At 45.2% G+C, this 18,527-nt stretch overlaps 1 protein-coding gene and 1 long non-coding RNA gene across 5 annotated transcripts in view; one reads left to right on the top strand and one right to left on the bottom strand.

Annotated features, from left to right (window-relative positions):
• Nucleotides 1-18,527, bottom strand: part of LOC309476989 (uncharacterized protein) — a 423,389-nt gene that overhangs the window by 239,637 nt on the left and 165,225 nt on the right. The window lies entirely within an intron of this gene.
• Nucleotides 1-18,527, top strand: part of LOC309477025 — a 109,549-nt gene that overhangs the window by 66,411 nt on the left and 24,611 nt on the right. The window lies entirely within an intron of this gene.

Here is an 18,527-nt window from a genome sequence, read left to right as displayed (position 1 = left end):
AGTCCAGGTAACTTGAAAATGTAAGTTATTGTATTTCAACTAATCTTTATAAGTCCAGGTAACTTGAAAATGTAAGTTATTGTATTTCAACTAATCTTTACAAGTCCAGGTTACTTGAAATAAGTTGTTGGCTCAACTATTTTAACTATGTCAACTAAACTTTTTAAGTTGAACATACTTAGTAGATTAAGTCAATAAAACTTAACTGAGTCAAAGCAAAAAAATAACAAAAAAAATTTAAGTTGAGTGAACACATTTTTTTTTACAGTGTACTTCTATTGGATAGTCGCGTCACGTTCATCGGAATTCATTTGCATAAAGATGGGCATCGGCCAGCTTTTTGACGCGCAGCATTTTTCCAAATGAAGCGCCGCCTTCCCGGAATGCTTTTAGGCTACTGTTGACGCCCAATCAAATGCCATCCATCCGCATATGCGCAAGAGATCAGTTATTAGCCTATGGAGGACGAAACCTGCAAAAACAATAAATAAATAAATAAATAAATACGCAAATAAATAAATACATATATAAATACATCCACAAAATTCTACATAAATATATAAATAAATAAATGTGCAAATAAATACATAAATACCAGCTTGGTCTCATTGTTAATACGTAGTATTAATACGTAATTTTCAAAGATAGAAAACATACATTTTGTACGTTTGGATAGATGCTGAAACGTATGATATGGACGTATCTGCAACAATTAAACGTAACATTTACGTAACAAACACACATGGTAACGCAGATGATCTAACATCATTCAACATACTTTTAACAAACCGGATTAAAATAAATAAAACATAATCTCCTTATTTGAAGCACTATTATTATTTTCTGTAACTCTGACTACATGTGCTGAAAAAAATAGAAATAATATTTCATAAAAACCTTTAATATTGCCAAAGAAGTAAGGCAACACAAGTGTCAGAATGGTAGACCTACATGCAGTCTGTAAATAAATGCACAAAATATAAAAATGATTAATCTGTCATTTTTGTGTATTCATAAAGTCAAAGGATGTGCTATAATGTGCTCTTAAGTTTAAATGTTAGAAAAATAAATCAGCGAGAGGACATGAGGGCTCAGAGACAGAGGAGAGGAGAACCAGCGAGAGGACATGAGGGTTCAGAGACAGAGGAGAGGAGAACCAGCGAGAGGACATGAGGGTTCAGAGACAGAGGAGAGGAGAACCAGCGAGAGGACATGAGGGTTCAGAGACAGAGGAGAGGAGACCCAGCGAGAGGACATGAGGGTTCAGAGACAGAGGAGAGGAGAACCAGCGAGAGGACATGAGGGTTCAGAGACAGAGGAGAACCAGCGAGGAGACATGAGGTTTCAGAGACAGAGGAGAGGAGAACCAGCGAGAGGACATGAGGGTTCAGAGACAGAGGAGAGAAAAACCAACGAGGAGACATGAGGGTTCAGAGACAGAGGAGAGGAGAACCAGCGAGAGGACATGAGGGTTCAGAGACAGAGGAGAGGAGAACCAGCCAGGAGACATGAGGTTTCAGAGACAGAGGAGAGGAGAACCAGCGAGGAGACATGAGGTTTCAGAGACAGAGGAGAGGAGAACCAGCGAGAGGACATGAGGGTTCAGAGACAGAGGAGAGGAGAACCAGCGAGAGGACATGAGGGTTCAGAGACAGAGGAGAGGAGAACCAGCGAGAGGACATGAGGGTTCAGAGACAGAGGAGAGGAGAACCAGCGAGAGGACATGAGGGTTCAGAGACAGAGGAGAGGAGACCCAGCGAGAGGACATGAGGGTTCAGAGACAGAGGAGAGGAGAACCAGCGAGAGGACATGAGGGTTCAGAGACAGAGGAGAACCAGCGAGGAGACATGAGGTTTCAGAGACAGAGGAGAGGAGAACCAGCGAGAGGACATGAGGGTTCAGAGACAGAGGAGAGAAAAACCAACGAGGAGACTTGAGGGTTCAGAGACAGAGGAGAGGAGAACCAGCGAGAGGACATGAGGGTTCAGAGACAGAGGAGAGGAGAACCAGCCAGGAGACATGAGGTTTCAGAGACAGAGGAGAGGAGAACCAGCGAGAGGACATGAGGGTTCAGAGTCAGAGGAGAGGAGAACCAGCGAGGAGATATGAGGTTTCAGAGACAGAGGAGAGGAGAACCAGCGAGAGGACATGAGGGTTCAGAGACAGAGGAGAGGAGAACCAGCGAGAGGACATGAGGGTTCAGAGACAGAGGAGAGGAGAACCAGCGAGAGGACATGAGGGTTCAGAGACAGAGGAGAGGAGAACCAGCGAGAGGACATGAGGTTTCAGAGACAGAGGAGAGGAGAACCAGCGAGAGGACATGAGGGTTCAGAGACAGAGGAGAGGAGAACCAGCGAGAGGACATGAGGGTTTCAGAGACAGAGGAGAGGAGAACCAGCGAGAGGACATGAGGGTTCAGAGACAGAGGAGAACCAGCGAGAGGACATGAGGTTTCAGAGACAGAGGAGAGGAGAACCAGCGAGAGGACATGAGGGTTCAGAGACAAAGGAGAGGAGAACCAGCGAGAGGACATGAGGGTTCAGAGACAGAGGAGAGGAGAACCAGCGAGAGGACATGAGGGTTCAGAGACAGAGGAGAGGAGAACCAGCGAGAGGACATGAGGGTTCAGAGACAGAGGAGAGGAGAACCAGCGAGAGGACATGAGGGTTCAGAGACAGAGGAGAGGAGAACCAGCGAGAGGACATGAGGGTTCAGAGACAGAGGAGAGGAGAACCAGCCAGGAGACATGAGGTTTCAGAGACAGAGGAGAGGAGAACCAGCGAGAGGACATGAGGGTTCAGAGTCAGAGGAGAGGAGAACCAGCGAGGAGATATGAGGTTTCAGAGACAGAGGAGAGGAGAACCAGCGAGAGGACATGAGGGTTCAGAGACAGAGGAGAGGAGAACCAGCGAGAGGACATGAGGGTTCAGAGACAGAGGAGAGGAGAACCAGCGAGAGGACATGAGGGTTCAGAGACAGAGGAGAGGAGAACCAGCGAGAGGACATGAGGTTTCAGAGACAGAGGAGAGGAGAACCAGCGAGAGGACATGAGGGTTCAGAGACAGAGGAGAGGAGAACCAGCGAGAGGACATGAGGGTTTCAGAGACAGAGGAGAGGAGAACCAGCGAGAGGACATGAGGGTTCAGAGACAGAGGAGAACCAGCGAGAGGACATGAGGTTTCAGAGACAGAGGAGAGGAGAACCAGCGAGAGGACATGAGGGTTCAGGGACAAAGGAGAGGAGAACCAGCGAGAGGACATGAGGGTTCAGAGACAGAGGAGAGGAGAACCAGCGAGAGGACATGAGGGTTCAGAGACAGAGGAGAGGAGAACCAGCGAGAGGACATGAGGGTTCAGAGACAGAGGAGAGGAGAACCAGCGAGAGGACATGAGGGTTCAGAGACAGAGGAGAGGAGAACCAGCGAGAGGACATGAGGGTTCAGAGACAGAGGAGAACCAGCGAGAGGACATGAGGGCTCAGAGACAGAGGAGAGGAGAACCAGCGAGAGGACATGAGGGTTCAGAGACAGAGGGGAGGAGAACCAGCCAGGAGACATGAGGTTTCAGAGACAAAGGAGAGGAGAACCAGCGAGAGGACATGAGGGTTCAGAGTCAGAGGAGAGGAGAACCAGCGAGGAGACATGAGGTTTCAGAGACAGAAGAGAGGAGAACCAGCGAGAGGACATGAGGGTTCAGAGACAGAGGAGAGGAGAACCAGCGAGAGGACATGAGGGTTCAGAGACAGAGGAGAGGAGAACCAGCGAGAGGACATGAGGGTTCAGAGACAGAGGAGAGGAGAACCAGCGAGAGGACATGAGGTTTCAGAGACAGAGGAGAGGAGAACCAGCGAGAGGACATGAGGGTTCAGAGACAGAGGAGAGGAGAACCAGCGAGAGGACATGAGGGTTTCAGAGACAGAGGAGAGGAGAACCAGCGAGAGGACATGAGGGTTCAGAGACAGAGGAGAACCAGCGAGAGGACATGAGGTTTCAGAGACAGAGGAGAGGAGAACCAGCGAGAGGACATGAGGGTTCAGAGACAGAGGAGAGGAGAACCAGCGAGAGGACATGAGGGTTCAGAGACAGAGGAGAGGAGAACCAGCGAGAGGACATGAGGGTTCAGAGACAGAGGAGAAGAGAACCAGCGAGGGGACATGAGGGTTCAGAGACAGAGGAGAGGAGAACCAGCGAGAGGACATGAGGGTTCAGAGACAGAGGAGAACCAGCGAGAGGACATGAGGGCTCAGAGACAGAGGAGAGGAGAACCAGCGAGAGGACATGAGGGTTCAGAGACAGAGGAGAGGAGAACCAGCGAGAGGACATGAGGGTTCAGAGACAGAGGAGAACCAGCGAGAGGACATGAGGGTTCAGAGACAGAGGAGAACCAGCGAGAGGACATGAGGGTTCAGAGACAGAGGAGAGGAGAACCAGCGAGAGGACATGAGGGTTCAGAGACAGAGGAGAGGAGAACCAGCAAGAGGACATGAGGGTTCAGAGACAGAGGAGAGGAGAACCAGCGAGAGGACATGAGGGTTCAGAGACAGAGGAGATCCAGCGAGAGGACATGAGGGTTCAGAGACAGAGGAGAGGAGAACCAGCGAGAGGACATGAGGGTTCAGAGACAGAGGAGAGGAGATCTCAGAGAGAATGGACAGAGTGTTTTCTCTTCCTGACAGATTGGTAGAGAAATCAAGTTTTGGTTATGTGAATTAAAATGAATGTAAATGAAACAACACTCCGAGATATTTGAACGATGATTTTTGTTTTATGGTTTGATTGTGAATGATTATTGGTGTTATGTGGCACTCATGAGAGGTGCCGAAGATAATCTCCTCAGTTTTCTGTGTGTTGAGGATGAGGGCATTTAGATCACACCACTTTACCAGATTATTCACTGTTTCCACATAGAGATCGGCCCCTCTCCCTCCTCCATCAGAGCTACCAGTGCAGTCTCATCGGAAAATCTGATGATCTGGTGGCTGGGTGCAGAGGAAACACAGCCGTTGGTATAGAGCGTGAAGAGCAAAGGAGAGCTAACACATCTTTACAGCTGGATGTGATCATGGGGGAATAGGTGTTATTGACCCTGACCAGCTGTTGCCTGTTAGTGAGGAAAGAACAGAACCAGTGAATGAGATATGGGTTCGTACTCATTTGAGCCATTTTGGATACCATATGTCCGATTTTATTGTATTGAATGCAGAGGAGAAGTCAGTGAACAGTACCCTGGCATATGGCTTTATTTTCAGAGCGTCCAGGTGTTTTGAGACCAGATGCATTAGAGTGCCGACAGCATCCTCCGTGCTGCGCTGTTGCCTGTATGCGAACTGGAACGGATCCAGTGTGTCCTGTACAGACTGAGAGAGTACATAGGATACCAGAGACGCTGGTAAAGCCTCTGCCGGCGGGACATCATCTGGGATCAGTGCATGTTTCCACTGTCCACTAACAGGTTTGCAGGGCGGACTCAGGCGACGGCTGCCAGTCACTGACATGTTCTCAGAAAGAGGGAAGAATAAATTAAATTAACTCACATCTTCAAAAATCTAACCATAAAATATTGTAACATCAAAACCGTTTAGCGCTAAACTCTGCAGGACAGAGACCCTCCAGGACCAATGTTTCCTATCCCTGATCTATGAGACATATTATATATATTTTTATTTTATATTTTTTTTATATTTTGTGTTTCTATTATATACTGTTCATATTTTATAATATCAAAATCTAATATCCATGTGTAAAAAGTCAGTTTTTCATACAATATTTGCCTCTGAGATGAAGTGGAGTCGAATAACAATCTAAAGTATTTCAAATTTATACTTTAATCCAGAGTAAATGAGTGTCGTTACATTCCTTTATTTGGGAAATGCAACTAACACAATGTATTGTCACATTAACAAACTGTTGCTAGCTGTGTCCCTGGAGTTGTTCAGTGTGTATAAAGAGCCCTCATGTGTCATTGTCTCTAGTATTGACTGTGTAACCGCTGCTGGTGAGTCTGTGTGGTTCAGGGTTCAGATAAACTACACTTGTGTTCTCACTACACTCGCCTCTAGTGGACGTTTGTTACAGATGGTTGAACTGGCAGTATATAATATCATCTCATTATGACCCTTTTTCTTTAAAGCATATTGTTGCAATACAATATTGTTGACTTGCGGTTTAACAGATTTACACCCATAATTTGCATTTTAGTCTGTGAAACCGGGCACACATATAATGCACTGAAGTGTTTAATCCACAGGATGACCTCACTACTGAATTTAAATGAAGTTCCTAAACGCAAGTTAGGGAGGAGTGAGCCCATCTAATCTTTCAATCAACAGCCTGAGTATATAAGCAGCCGCTTACCTCTCTCTAGCATCAGCTGTTCCAGTATCCCTCCACCTCCCCAAACTCCACCTTCATCTCAGGTACCTTGCCCTTCAATTATCATATCCTACATTTAGCCACTGGGGGGTATATCAGAGCTCGAGTTGAAGCTGCTTCATCGAGCCCCTCTTCAGTGGACAGCAAGCCAAATAAGTTTAACCTAATATCTTAAAGATTTTATGGGCAAGCAAACTCGTTAAAAACAGTTCCCTCGAAAAACTCTCCATTTACACATGAACTGCTCTCAAACACAACTCTCAGTGTTGAGCAACAACCTCTCTGGGAATTACCCTATAACTGCACAGGACCTCCACTGGACCACAAGTAACGGAAGAAGAAAGAGAAATGTGGTTAAACTTCAGTTTAAAGAACCTCATGTCTGGTTTCCGTATATATTTTCGCTCAATCTCATGCACTCTTTTTGTAAAACTCTACACACATTCTCACTCACTAAAACACATTTTGCACTGCACTTGTGCTGCAACCATGTGCTCTAAAAAGGGGCGTGTTCACAAAAGGGAGATAACGGAGATTATCGGGAGATTACTCCACAACGTTTTCTATGGGAGGAAAATGCTTAACGTGTAATTAAACGCGTTGCGTTCACTTTCTGGGCTTATCTGATTTTTTATACATAGTATGGTTTATTAATATGATGTGTACTGAGTTTGGTCTTTTAATATCACTGTCTTAGTACATTAAGCCGCGTTAAGCGTTTTTCACGTTAAGCGTTTTGATTGTCCCGGTAAAGGGCAGAGAGCCCAGTCCACCCGTCCCAGAAGAGTCAGCTCTTATTTTGAAAAGGGCTTATTGAGGGGGCGTGACATCACATTGAAGCAATACCCCTGATTGGCTGACTACACGTGTGGATCGTAGTCGCACACTCTGCGGAAAGATAGTGCCAAAAAGATCTGCAGACGTGTGCAGAGGGATCTGTGAATGCCCTGTGATCTGCAAACACAGATTCAACACTTGCATGCTGAGCTTTGCACAGAATGTGTAAAAATGTCTTTTTACAGTGGTTTGAAAATACAAGTTAGACTGTGTTTGTTTGCAAATTGTGAGGAGGGCATTTGTAGATTTTTTTAATGGGAAAAAACAGCGAAACAGTTGTGCCAAAATTCTGAAAACAAATGCAACACAATCTACAAACATATAATGACCCTCATGCGCAGACAAATCACTTTGCATTCATTCAAATTCTGGTTGTCAAGTCACTGATTTCTATTTTGTGAATCATAAAGAGTTTGTTTGCAGATTTTTTATCTATTTGTAGATCTTGTTTTACATTTGCAGATTATGAGGAGTTTGTTTGCAGATTTTACATTTATTTGTAGATCTTGTTTTGTGTGTTTACAAATTGTAATATGCATTTTTGACTCCTAGTCTCTTCATTTTCAATGATTATGGCATTATTTTGACACAACAGTGAAACAATAGTGTCAGAATTCTGAAAACAAATGTGACACAATCTACAAACAGAACATGATCTTCACCTGCAAACAAGTCACTTTACATCCATTCAAATTCTGGTTTTCAAGTACAAGTTTCCATTTGTGAATCAGGATGTGTTTATTTGTGGATTTTTAATCTTTTTGTAGATCATGCTTTATATTTGTGGATCACAGAGAGTTTGTTTGAGGACTTTGTATCTATTTGTAGATCTTGTTTTACATTTGCGGATCATGAGGACTTTGTTTGCGGATTTTTAATCTATTTGTAGATTGTGTTTTGTGTTTACAAGTTGTAATATCTATTTGTGACTTTTAGTCTTCCATTTTCAATGGTTTTGGCATCAATTTACCCCCATAAAAGGAGTTTTACAGAAATAAAACGGCTTCCAGTGCGTTTAAACACATAGTGGCGACAACAACAGTGAGTTAAAGTCCAGTAAGCTACAATTACCCATAACTTTAAAAGTGTTTCACAATATCGCCTCTGCAACAATATACAGAGCAACAACACGAGGCAGGCGAGGGTTAAAGTCAGTAATCTGGAAGACAAGTTTCAGTTTCCACACAAGTAAACCCACCTCAAACACAAGACAAGCTTCAGTTTCCACACAAGTAAACCCACCTCAAACACAAGACAAGCTTCAGTTTTCACCCACACAACTCAAACACAAGAAGTCACTTTCAGCTTCTGGTTCCAGAGACACAGAGAGACACAGATAAACACAGAGAGACAGTGTGAGTGATCACGTGAATAATTTCCACATGAACATAAAGATCATTCTGACTGACTTTGACACAAATTTGACACATTTATTTTGTTAGTGGTGAAAAGAAACAATAAAGATGATCAGATCTGGCTTTTAACTAACTTGATCATCATGATCTGATGATACTGAGATCGTGTGTGTGTGTGTGTGTGTGTGAGAGAGAGAGAGAGAGAGAGAGAGAGAGAGAGAGAGAGAGAGAGAGAGAGAGAGAGAGAGAGAGTATGTGTGTGAGAGAGATTTTTTTTTTAACAAGACTTTTATTACAACAAATCACCTATTCACCATACACTCCTACACAAAAGTATGTAAAAAAAATTACAATAAATAAATTAAAAATTAAAAATAAATAAAAACTCACAAAAAAATCAATTCACCCTCAACAACAGAGCACAGAGCCTCATTACAACACCAAATATTCAAATGTGACAAAATCATCAATAGACTTATAATAAAGAAAATCAACCATAATTCTTGATTTCACAGTTAGAAAACAAGGCTACCATATTCTGATTTATATTCTGTTCTTCTTTCTTTTTCCTACTTAAATAAATGGCCAGTTTTGCTTGGCCTAGAACAAAATTCAGAAGTTGACAAACAAATTTTCCTCACATATTTGTACCCCAAAATAAATGTCTCCAGAGAAAAGGTCTCATTACAACTCCTAAAAACATCACTTACAACTAGAAATAAAGGTTGTAACCTACAACAATTCATGAAAGCATGCAAAATGGTTATTAGAGCAAAAAGGACATGCAGAATCAACCTCAGGGTTTAAAACTGAAACAAAAGTGTTAACCGCGACAGCGCCATGAATGATTTTCCATTGTAAATCACCTGTTCTCTTGGTCAACGGTGGTTTAAACAAAGATCTCTACTCAGGTTTTGTGCTTTCATCCAGTTTAAAAACATCACGCCAAGGAGTATCAACTCTTGTATTTAAAACTTTTTTGCTAAACACCAAAACACAAGACCTGTACAATGATTTACCAGTACTCAAAAAAAAAGTCTTTACACAGAGATGCAGCATTTTTGAAGAAAGGGGAAGTAATCCCTTCAACATTTATAGACAAAGACAAACAAGGAAAAGAGTCTTTGGGATTCGAAACACAAGAACCTTCACAATATTCGGTTAACAATTCTCTTTCAGCCGTTTTAAGGGCAGCTTTCCATTTCATGAGCAACTGGGTAACCACGAATAGACCTGATTCCCAAGTGTTGAGCTAGAGCTGCTTCATCCTTGAAATCCGGTCCTACAATGTTGAGTAGCTGACTCAGAGTAATAACATTATGTCCAATCAGCACCCTATTAAGTCCAGGAAAAAAGGAACTGTCCGTTAAATCCAACCGTGAGCCATAGATTAAAGGTTCCTCCAGTAACCAGAAAAGAGAAGGTAAGTTCTCTGGCCGTTGAACAACAAAGAGACTCCAAACTTTAAACGTATTCTTATAAAAAATTGGCAACTTGGAGGTGTCCAGTTTCAGGGGATCCATTAAGAAAAGTGCTTTGTCCAACCCCAAACCTACAAAACTCCGTAGAATCAGGCATGAAAGAGTGCGCCAGTTACAGTTTGATGGTCCATCCAACAGTCTTTGCACAAACTGCAAACAAAAGGCTGCAATTCTTCTTTGAAGATGTATCAATCCTTGACCACCTTCCTCCTCAGGCAAAAACAATACATTTTGTGAGACTCAATGTAATCTATCCTAAAAAAAAGCTTACCATGATAGACTGGATTTTTAAAAGCAGTTGCAAGGGAGGATCTACACAGGCAAACTTATGCCATAAGCAAGACACCACCAAATTATTAACAATTAAAATGTGTCCTCTATATGACAATTTTGGAGACAAAAACTTCAATTTTTCAAGGCGTCCTTTGACTTTTTCAATTAAACCTTCCCAGTTTTTCTATAACTATAAATGTTCTATAACCCTAAAAGATCATCAGGATCACATTATAGATTATAGAAATACCAAGAGTTCACTATAAACACGGAGAGTCTGCTTTTAGCTGTTAACAAATCACTGTTACACGACACACAACACACTGAGCTAACCCGCACCACGACACACAACACACTGAGCTAACCCGCACCACGACACACAACACACTGAGCTAACCCGCACCACGACACACAACACACCGAGCTCACCCGCACCACGAAACACAACACACTGAGCTAACCCGCACCACGACACACAACACACTGAGCTCACCCGCACCACGACACACAACACACTGAGCTAACCCGCACCACGACACACAACACACTGAGCTAACCCGCACCACGAAACACAACACACTGAGCTAACCCGCACCACGACACGCAACACACTGAGCTAACCCGCACCACGACACACAACACACTGAGCTAACCCGCACCACGACACACAACACACTGAGCTAACCCGCACCACGACACACAACACACTGAGCTAACCCGCACCACGACACACAACACACTGAGCTAACCCGCACCACGACACACAACACACTGAGCTCACCCGCACCACGACACACAACACACTGAGCTAACCCGCACCACGACACACAACACACCGAGCTCACCCGCACCACGAAACACAACACACTGAGCTAACCCGCACCACGACACACAACACACCGAGCTAACCCGCACCACGACACACAACACACTGAGCTCACCCGCACCACGAAACACAACACACTGAGCTAACCCGCACCACGACACACAACACACTGAGCTAACCCGCACCACGACACACAACACACTGAGCTCACCCGCACCACGACACACAACACACTGAGCTCACCCGCACCACGACACACAACACACTGAGCTAACTCGCACCACGAAACACAACACACTGAGCTAACCCGCACCACGACACACAACACACCGAGCTAACCCGCACCACGACACACAACACACTGAGCTCACCCGCACCACGAAACACAACACACTGAGCTAACCCGCACCACGACACACAACACACTGAGCTAACCCGCACCACGACACACAACACACTGAGCTCACCCGCACCACGACACACAACACACTGAGCTCACCCGCACCACGACACACAACACACTGAGCTAACTCGCACCACGAAACACAACACACTGAGCTAACCCGCACCACGACACACAACACACTGAGCTAACCCGCACCACGACACACAACACACTGAGCTCACCCGCACCACGACACACAACACACTGAGCTAACCCGCACCACGAAACACAACACACTGAGCTAACCCGCACCACGACACACAACACACTGAGTTAACCCGCACCACGACACACAACACACTGAGCTCACCCGCACCACGACACACAACACACTGAGCTCACCCGCACCACGACACACAACACACTGAGCTAACCCGCACCACGAAACACAACACACTGAGCTAACCCGCACCACGACACACAACACACTGAGCTAACCCGCACCACGACACACAACACACTGAGCTCACCCGCACCACGACACACAACACACTGAGCTAACCCGCACCACGACACACAACACACTGAGCTAACCCGCACCACGACACACAACACACTGAGCTAACCCGCACCACGAAACACAACACACTGAGCTAACCCGCACCACGACACACAACACACTGAGCTAACCCGCACCACGAAACACAACACACTGAGCTCACCCGCACCACGACACACAACACACTGAGCTAACCCGCACCACGAAACACAACACACTGAGCTAACCCGCACCACGAAACACAACACACTGAGCTAACCCGCACCACGAAACACAACACACTGAGCTAACCCGCACCACGACACACAACACACTGAGCTAACCCGCACCACGACACACAACACACTGAGCTAACCCGCACCACGACACACAACACACTGAGCTCACCCGCACCACGACACACAACACACTGAGCTAACCCGCACCACGAAACACAACACACTGAGCTAACCCGCACCACGAAACACAACACACTGAGCTAACCCGCACCACGACACACAACACACTGAGCTAACCCGCACCACGACACACAACACACTGAGCTCACCCGCACCACGAAACACAACACACTGAGCTCACCCGCACCACGAAACACAACACACTGAGCTAACCCGCACCACGACACACAACACACTGAGCTAACCCGCACCACGACACACAACACACTGAGCTCACCCGCACCACGACACACAACACACTGAGCTAACCCGCACCACGAAACACAACACACTGAGCTAACCCGCACCACGAAACACAACACACTGAGCTAACCCGCACCACGAAACACAACACACTGAGCTAACCCGCACCACGACACACAACACACTGAGCTAACCCGCACCACGACACACAACACACTGAGCTAACCCGCACCACGACACACAACACACTGAGCTCACCCGCACCACGACACACAACACACTGAGCTAACCCGCACCACGAAACACAACACACTGAGCTAACCCGCACCACGAAACACAACACACTGAGCTAACCCGCACCACGAAACACAACACACTGAGCTAACCCGCACCACGACACACAACACACTGAGCTAACCCGCACCACGACACACAACACACTGAGCTCACCCGCACCACGAAACACAACACACTGAGCTCACCCGCACCACGAAACACAACACACTGAGCTAACCCGCACCACGACACACAACAAACTGAGTTAACCCGCACCACGACACACAACACACTGAGCTCACCCGCACCACGACACACAACACACTGAGCTAACCCGCACCACGACACACAACACACTGAGCTAACCCGCACCACGACACACAACACACTGAGCTCACCCGCACCACGACACACAACACACTGAGCTAACCCGCACCACGAAACACAACACACTGAGCTAACCCGCACCACGAAACACAACACACTGAGCTAACCCGCACCACGAAACACAACACACTGAGCTAACCCGCACCACGAAACACAACACACTGAGCTAACCCGCACCACGACACACAACACACTGAGCTAACCCGCACCACGACACACAACACACTGAGCTCACCCGCACCACGACACACAACACACTGAGCTAACCCGCACCACGAAACACAACACACTGAGCTCACCCGCACCACGACACACAACACACTGAGCTAACCCGCACCACGAAACACAACACACTGAGCTAACCCGCACCACGAAACACAACACACTGAGCTAACCCGCACCACGAAACACAACACACTGAGCTAACCCGCACCACGACACACAACACACTGAGCTAACCCGCACCACGAAACACAACACACTGAGCTAACCCGCACCACGAAACACAACACACTGAGCTAACCCGCACCACGAAACACAACACACTGAGCTAACCCGCACCACGAAACACAACACACTGAGCTAACCCGCACCACGAAACACAACACACTGAGCTAACCCGCACCACGACACACAACACACTGAGCTCACCCGCACCACGACACACAACACACTGAGCTCACCCGCACCACGAAACACAACACACTGAGCTCACCCGCACCACGAAACACAACACACTGAGCTAACCCGCACCACGACACACAACAAACTGAGTTAACCCGCACCACGACACACAACACACTGAGCTCACCCGCACCACGACACACAACACACTGAGCTAACCCGCACCACGACACACAACACACTGAGCTAACCCGCACCACGACACACAACACACTGAGCTAACCCGCACCACGACACACAACACACTGAGCTAACCCGCACCACGACACACAACACACTGAGCTCACCCGCACCACGACACACAACACACTGAGCTCACCCGCACCACGAAACACAACACACTGAGCTCACCCGCACCACGAAACACAACACACTGAGCTCACCCGCACCACGACACACAACACACTGAGCTAACCCGCACCACGACACACAACACACTGAGCTAACCCGCACCACGAAACACAACACACTGAGCTAACCCGCACCACGAAACACAACACACTGAGCTCACCCGCACCACGAAACACAACAAACTGAGTTAACCCGCACCACGACACACAACACACTGAGCTAACCCGCACCACGACACACAACACACTGAGCTAACCCGCACCACGACACACAACACACTGAGCTAACCCGCACCACGACATTCATTGTAAATATAATAAATAATGACAAATAAAGAAAATAACAATTGGGCAACATTTTTGTTTATTATATTCATTCATTTGATTTAAATTAGCATTGGTTAAAATTTATAAAGCAGGAACATGATATGAAACAATATTTATTAATAATACACAGTTTAAATATCAAATTTTATTTTCATTTGTGTCATATGCTGGCTAATTACGACGTTTAACCTGTTATCATAATAACACTGAACAACTAAACAGTGTGTGACCTAATAGAGATCTATCACGGGTACAGTAGATGTGTGTCTCCGCTCGACACCTCGCACATTTCTCTAGAATATTTTACAACGACCTTGCATGACACAATACCATGAAATATGCCAGTTTTTAGGGCACGGAATAACGTTTGTGGTGATACCAGTTACGTTTAACAGTCACATAAGGATAATAAGCTATTCATTGTGGAGTGAAGTGACCCAGACAGCATGTAACCATTGAAACAATGCTGAGCCAGTGTTGATGCGTCAACGCTGATTACACTGAAATGACGTTAGAAAGTGATGTTGCTTTAGCATCACTCTTGCACCCTCGGTTAATATTGAAATAATGTTCAGATTTCAACCACAAATCAATAGTGTTAATATTGCTTCAACAATACAAAGTGATGTTGTTTCAACGTCACGTTTGCACCCACATTTGGTGAAACATTAATATTGAAGACAAAAACATGCTCATAACATTGAATCAATATTCAACCAACTATATTAATAAAAAATGAAAAACATCACACAGTTTCAATCACATTCTTCTTTATTTTCCAGTCTTTGTCCTTTTAATTCATTAAACTCAAAGCACTCAATTCCATGTAAAAAAAAAACAAACAAAAAACATCATACAGACTCAAAAGTAAACCAATAAACAAATAAACCAATGAACAAAAAAACGAATTAATTTGTATCTGGAGGCCCCGACGGAACAGTTGCACTTGTTTGAAGTGCAGTTCTGTCCACACGGTACGGTGCACATCGAGCCATTTCTGGACTGCCTGAGTATATTCATACTGGGAAACTTTTCCCACACCCATCTGCAAAGTCATAGTGTCTAACAAAAGAAAAACAACAGGATATGAAATGTATGCAATTGAGTACATTAATGGAGGAACTGGAACAGGGAAATATTGGATGAAGTAAGGTCAATTTCTGGGAACACATAAGGCAGAATGACAATTAAAATCATTGATAATAATAACTCACCAAATATACATGTATTCAAGAACGTATCCTTGAATGCCCTCTTTTGCCTTGACTGCTTTTCAACCATCTTCCCAGCAGTGCAATTTAGTGATGATGCCAGCTCATTGGTCAGTGCACAAGACAGCATGTGACGGACCCTAACTTCCAATGAGGTTCCTCCAATTATGCTGAAGTGTTTTACCTGCCATACAAAATGTGTACACAAAGCAGAGAGAACATGTAAAATGTAAAAAAAAAACTGGGTTACCAACAAAATGTTCTACATAGAACCCCGAACCATTATTGTCCTTGCTTCACTTGAAGCTAATATCTCCTCTGCACTCTCAAGCTTCTCACTATTGTGCAGAGTTGTTCAGTTACAGTTCCGATCAACTTTTGTAAAGCAACATCTTGTGGAGAATAAAAAACATTACAAAACATATTTAACATGTATACTGTATAAGGAAAGTAGGAAAACTTCTCTGCACTTGCCTTTCATTAACATGTCTTGCAGAATCTCCTGCATCTGCAACAAGAAAAACTATTGCTAGTGAACTCGCACATTAGCAACCAAATTATATTTTAGGATAACGTAACAGTATTGTATATTGGTGTAAACTGCCTGAAATTAGGAAGCTGGACATTAAAATCAAAGCAAATATTGGTCTCACTGCAAAACTGCCAAAGCACTTCTGGAATTGATACCCTCATGATCCTTGGAAGATGGTTCCTGGCAGGGGTACAGGGCAGGCAGGGGTACAGGGCAGGCAGGGCAGGCAGGGGTACAGGGCAGGCAGGGGTACAGGGCAGGCAGGGGTACAGGGCAGGCAGGGCAGGCAGGGGTACAGGGCAGGCAGGGCAGGCAGGGGTACAGGGCAGGCAGGGGTACAGGGCAGGCAGGGCAGGCAGGGGTACAGGGCAGGCAGGGCAGGCAGGGGTACAGGGCAGGCAGGGCAGGCAGGGCAGGCAGGGGTACAGGGCAGGCAGGGCAGGCAGGGGTACAGGGCAGGCAGGACTCAGTCACGTATGGAGAACTGCTGCACATCTGGTCAGAGGACTCAGAGGGATGGTTAGGCAGAATTTGGATAGAGGGCTGGACAAAGGTCTGGACATTTTATTGAAGACTGCAGTGAAACAGATTTTACTCGTTAGCAAAATTACATTTTGGGACATCACTGTTATACCTGGAAATAGAAGTCTAGAACTTCCTCTTCTGTATCAGATGTTGTGTTGTAAATGGGATTGGGTCTAATAGAGAAATAAAACTTCAGATACATCTAGGAATTTCATGTTATGATTATTCTTTCCCCTTGCCATTCATTAATTGTGTTACCTGGATTTTCTCTTTTCAAATTTCTCAGTTTCTACTTCAGACTGAATGTCACTTGTGTCGCAGTTCTCCTGTAGATATCTTTTCAAACCCTTCTCAGCTTCTTCATATGTGGCTGCAAGTTATATGTTGTGAGTGTAATAAAGTCCACAATAATTCGAATTCCAACTCATATTAAGTTATACACTTATCCCGACTTGCAAGGTGTCTAACAGGTTCATATAGGACAACCATTCAGCTCATATTTCACTGCAGCCCGTATCTTGGCTGTGTCTTTGGGTGGATATGGTGGCCAAAGAAGCTTATTTCCTATCACCCAGCTGTGTGGCACAATTTCTGTGCCACCATTTTGAAATTGTACGATGCACCACTGCTTCATTTTTTTTTTTAAACAAAATAATTCCCCTACAATACAAGATTAGTCAGCAAACCAGCTCCCTTGGTCGTGTAATATAGTCATTCAGTGCCGTCGCAGGTGGGGTGTGAGACCATGTGCGAACTTGAAATGAACTTGAAATGCGAGACCCTGCTCTTTGATGTGGATGCTCAATTGCGCATGAATAACAGTCACACGGACGTAGCTGTTCTAATTCTATTGCACGCATAATCTCGCTACAATACGTTTTTATCAAGTAGAATATACAGCATAATCATGCACATAGTCTCAGCTATGAGTTTCTGCTATTTATTTCAGAGGGGAAAAAATCAACTGTGCAACGAGTGGCTTTACATCAAGTCAGCTTTACATACATTTTCGTGTGAATACATATATAAATCCGCCTACTTGGTCAACGTGTATCTTAATGGTCCAGTGGTAGAACTTTCGCTAAGCGCGTCAGAGGTTCTGGGTTCTAATCTGTGCTCATTTAGTTTTTTTTCTAAATTTTTTTCTAAATTTTTTTTTATCAAAACCTATTATGTTCATCAGTGGTTGTATATCAAGCAGGGACACGTTTGTTTGCATTATGTTTTGTGATTTCACCAGAACGAATAGAGAGTATCCGCAACGGATTGAAGCGCGTGTCCGAGTGAAGACAGTGAGGTGTGTGTGCGAGCCACACGAGAACACACTGTATCCGCGCCACTGATCGCAGCGGCAACGAGCACTTTGAACACTTGATTTAAAAAACACATTTCAGCGCTAGATCGTCTCTTATTTAACAAACTAACTAAATGAATGCTCTGTCAGTTAACTGAAGATGTTTTATTTATTTGTAGAATTGGTACATTCGTGCCGCAAGATGTTTTAAAAA

The sequence above is a fragment of the Leuciscus leuciscus genome (genome assembly GCF_965113295.1).
Source record: "Leuciscus leuciscus genome assembly, chromosome: 16".
NCBI lineage: Eukaryota > Metazoa > Chordata > Actinopteri > Cypriniformes > Leuciscidae > Leuciscus > Leuciscus leuciscus.
This window is presented reverse-complemented; position numbering and strand designations above follow the sequence as displayed.